Here is a 5,084-nt window from a genome sequence, read left to right on the forward strand (position 1 = left end):
CAAAATTTTAAAAAAAGAGAACATACTATATGATTCCATTTATATTTAATATAAAATGCAAGCTGTAATCACAGAAAGCAGATCAGCAGTCAGAGAAGGAGAGAGCAAGATGACAAAGGAGCACAAGACCTTTTGAAGGGGATGGATATGTTCGTTATTCTTATTGCAATAATGGTGTCACAGTGTATACTATGTTAAAGTTTGTCAAATCTTACAGTTTAAACATATACAGTTGTATGTCCATTATAGCTCAACAAAACTGTAAAGAAATCAATCCTCCTCCAGGATGGAGGCTGGACTAGCACAATGATAAAAGGGAACATTGCCCAAAGCTTAGCAACTGCAGAAAACTTCATCCACCCCTAGAGGTAGAGGAACACAAGGAAAGCCCATGTCTGCTTGTCTGGTGGGATCCCTACGAGAGCTGCTGTTTCAATGACCATCTGTACCTCTCTTTAGGAAGCTGAGAGCACACGCTTTCATTACTCTGCAGGACCTGGGGAGCGAGCACTGTGAGTGCTGCCTCTGCTGGAGGTGTCACCCAAGGCAGGAAAAAAATGGCTCCTTTCTTCCTTTTGTGTTCCAACCTCCTCCAAGCCTTCTCTGCTGTTAACAGAAACAAACTGGAAGCCAGCTGGGAAGGGAGTTCATTTTGCATTTTTCCAACTCTGTATGACCAGAGGAGAGTGAGGAAAGGTGTTTATGGAGCTAAAGGCCAATGGGCAAGTCCCTGACACAACTGTCTGATATATTACTCTTGACGAAGGAAAATATAAAACAGGTGAAGGTGTGTGATTCTTACTTTCATGGATCTTGTTGTTAGCATGTCCTGAGGTTGCATGGCTCTGCCAGTACTAAATAGCCCAGTATAAAAGCAGATGTAAAGGCCAAGAGAAAGTACAGGATGCAGGTACAGAAGGTGGGGGAAAAGAGAAAGTATATTAGGGCTGGTGGGGACAGTGTCGGCCAGTGGGGGAGGCTGGCCTTTTCTGCCATCAGACTGCTTTTGGGGATTTGACAGCCAGCCTCTAAAATAGACCCTTCGATAAACCCTTGCTATGTATGTAGACAAACGCAGACTACACCACCCCAAAATATGCCTCTTTGGCATAAGGTTCATTTTGAACTGATGATTTTGGGAAATAGCAGACACAGGAGAAGCTTTAAAACTAGAAAAGTTATCCTTTGGAAAGAGAAATGTACTTCTACAAAAGAGATCTCCAGTTGTAAGGTGTCTGTCTGTCTGTATCAGGAAGAGAAGGTAACTCTCAATCACCAGAAACATTTTTATCAATGGAGAAGGCACCGACTTAAATCTGTATACCACACCTCGCCCTTGTTTATGGTGCTTTCCCCAGCCACCTCGCCATAACTGAGCCGTCCCCATTCCCTCCTTTCTTTGTTCCAGCTATGATGGCGTGTCAGCCACTTCTTTGAGATTTACTCATTTGCCCTGGGTATTTCCCACATACACAGGAGGTATCTGTGTATCTTATTCCAGTGGTCCCCAACCTTTTTGGCACCAGGGACTAGTTTCATGGAAGACAGTTTTACCAAGGACTGGGGTTGGGGGGAGACAGAGCTTGGTGATGCGAGCGATGGGGAACGGTTGTAAATACAGACGAACCTTCGCTCACTCGTTTGCTACCACTCACCTCCTGCTGTGCGGCCCTGTTCCTAACAGGCCACAGACGGATACTGGTCCAAAGCCCGGGCATTGGGGACGGCAGTCTCAGTCTATTTGTGCTGCTATAACAAAATACCTGAGACTGGGTAATTTATAAGGAACAGGAATTTATTTCTTACAATTCTGGAGGCTGGGAAGTCCAAGATCAAGGTGCTGACATTGTCTGGTGAGGCCTGCTCTTTGCTCCCAAAGTGGCGCCTTGTTGTCACATCCTCCACAGAGGAAGAATGCTGTGTCTTCACTTGGCGGAAGGGATGGAAGGGTAAGAGAGCACTCCCTTCAACATGGAGCCTTTTATAATGGTACCAATCCCATTCACAAGGGGATCATCACCTCCCAAAGACCACACCCCTTAACACTGTATACATTGAGATTAAGTTTCAATATGAACTTTGTAGGGGACCCTGTCTTTTAAACCATAGCACCATGTTATTAACCTTCTGTTTATTTTTCTCTTGTTAATCTGTCTCACTTTACAGGGGTCAGAAAGGGTAGAAGAAAAATTATTTTTCCCTCCACTCCAGTGTCCTCAGACATTAATTCCCATACCTACATCTTAATTTACTTTAGACTAGAAGAGTTCTTGAAGGATGTTGGGTGCCACTGAGGAATTCAGAAAGTTATGCTTTGAGTACAGAAACTTATAATTGATTTAGAAATTCCATTTTTATATCATACAAATTAAAGTTTAGTTCCTTAAATGCCTGCTGAGTTTTATCATAATAACCATTTATAAAGTGGGAGCTAATTTAATGTGGGAAGGAGGAGACATTTTTAGTGTGGTTCTCTGGCATTTGCTTGTTTCAAATGGTCTGGGAACTCCACATGGTGAGTTCATTTATTCAAAAAAGTTATATCTTATTAAATCGGCTTGACACTGACAAATCCACTGGTTGCAACCTTTTCAATAATGCTTAACAAATGAAGCGCTTTGGAAAAAATAAATGTAATGAAATAAGAAAGGAGTTGATCTTTTATATATGTAAGTTCAGATCTTTGAATATTAGCTCATATGCTCATAAGAGTGTTTCAGATTTATTACATTTTTAAAATTTGCTTTACTTATACAAGTATCACTGCAAAAATTTTAAAGTACAGATGCTGCAGAAAGTTTTACTATCACTCACAATCCCACTGCATGAGAACCTCTGCTATTTGGGGAGGTTGTATATAACATCCCACCCTTTCCTTTGCATTTACCTATATATGTATATATGCAATTGCATATTCTGTTTTGAATAAGCTTTGACCTAAGTGGAGCTTGGTAAATTGCAAAATTAGCCGTAACACTTTTTGGCTCATCTCATTGAGACATAGAATTAACCTTGTGATTATAATGCAGAAGTTGTGTGCCTGTTGCAAACGTAGGACTCAGAGGCCTTCTAGCTTCTACCCTCACTGTCTTAGAACTCTGGAAGGAGCATGAGATCAAGCGTGGGGTAACCACCTAGAGAATGAGCAACTCCATTGAGAAAGGTCTCAGGAACCCCATCAATTCACCAGGTAAATGCAAATGTGTAAATGAGTCCACCTGAGATTAGCTGAGCCCAGCCCACACCATAAGAACTGCCCTGTTGAGCCCCGCCCAAATTGCTAACCTACAGAATTCTGAGCTAAATAAATGTTCATTTAAACAACTGGATTTTGGAGTGTTTTGTTATGAGCAAAAGCTAGCTGATACTACAGCATACGGTATGTAGTTTTATAACTTTCTTTTTCTTTACTCCTTATGTTATAGAGAATTTGCCTTGTCAATACACTTAGATCTAGCTTAGTCTTTTAAACAGTTACATAGTTTCCATATTATGGATCCCATAGTTTATTTAATATTGTTTTCCATTGTATGTATGTATCAGTTTTTCCCTATTCACCTCTTGATGGCCATTTAGGTTGTTTCTTTCTTCCTTTCTTCTTTCCCTTGTTCCTTCCTGCCTTTCTTTCTCTCTCTCTCTCTCTCTCTCTCTCTCTCTCTCTCTCTCTTTCTATTGTAAGTATCCCCGTAGCTTTTGTAAATGCTTATCCTACTGTGTCTTTTCTCTGCCGATAGTAATTATGGTATCTTTTTTCATATAGAACTTTGAAAAATATTTTTAGATGTATCACTCTTTTCCTTCATGGCTTTCCTATTTTGAGTTTTGCTTGAGAGCAATTTTCCAATCAAAGTTTTTACTCTATTTTTTTCTAACACAGGATTTTATATAAGTATCTCTGTGTCTGTATGCGTGTGTTTTATATTTTTTTATGTGACGGTCAGTCTGTGTGGCCACAAGAGGAGACACAGGAGAGGCACAGGAAAAACGAAGTTTATTATACTCACAGGTGCTAGAGTCAGGAGGCGTGCCACGTCACGCAGAACTGCTCGGGAACGACACCAGGGTGGTCAGGTGGTCAGCAGGTAGGACACAGGAGCAAAGGGAAGGTTTAGGACACTGCCTGTACGGGGGCTTCCTCAGAGAAGGCCAGGCAGAGCAGAGTGAATGATTTAGGATTAGCTAGTTTGAATAATTTTGGCGGGCTTTGGGCTATGGAGATGGTTCTTAGTTGCCTGGCACTTGGTCCCGGGATGATTAAGACAGAGGAATATTGCCTTCTGGGGTTCAGCCACCAGATAGGGCATTTATGACTCTGCATTGGTTAGTTTGCCTATCAAAGCCATGCTCCTGGCTGGGTCCTTCCTATCTCTTAGAATTTCTTAGTCTCTCTCCAGCCAGAAAGGGTTTTTGAGATAACTGGAGACCATTATCCTAAACAAAGTATCTCAGGAATGAAAAAACAAATGAAAAAAGTCACATGTTCTCACTTTTAAGTGGGAGCTAGATGATGAATATATATGGTCATAAAGTGATGTAATGGACATTGGAAACTAAGAAAACAGGAGGGTGGGAGGGGGTGAGGGATCAAATATTACCTTTTGGGTACAATGTATGCTATTCTGGTGATGGGTGCTCTAAAAGTCTTGACTTCACCATTGTACAATTCATCCATGTAACGAAAAACCCTTGTACCCCCTAAATCTATTGAAATAATAATAAAACACAAATGCAAGCATTTTAAAAAGCATAATATATAAAACGATTTAAAACTATTCACAGTAATCAATGTGTGTATGTGTGTGTGTAAGAGTGACAGAGAAAATTGGGTTTAGTTCATTAATCCTCTGGACTTTATTTTAATTTACAATAGTTTCCCTTTTATCCTTGCTTTTGCTTTCCACAGTTTCAGCTACCCTTGATCAACTGAGGTCTGAAAATACTAAATGGAAAATTCCAGAAATAAACAATTCATAAGTTTTTCAATTGCATGCCCTTCTGAGCAGCATGATGACATCTCTCTGGGTCCTGCCCCTCCCAGGATGCGAACCCTCCCTTTGTCCAGCATCTCCACGCTGTCTGTGCCC

The sequence above is a fragment of the Propithecus coquereli genome, unplaced genomic scaffold (genome assembly GCF_000956105.1).
Source record: "Propithecus coquereli isolate 6110/MARCELLA unplaced genomic scaffold, Pcoq_1.0 Scaffold171, whole genome shotgun sequence".
Classification (NCBI taxonomy): domain Eukaryota; kingdom Metazoa; phylum Chordata; class Mammalia; order Primates; family Indriidae; genus Propithecus; species Propithecus coquereli.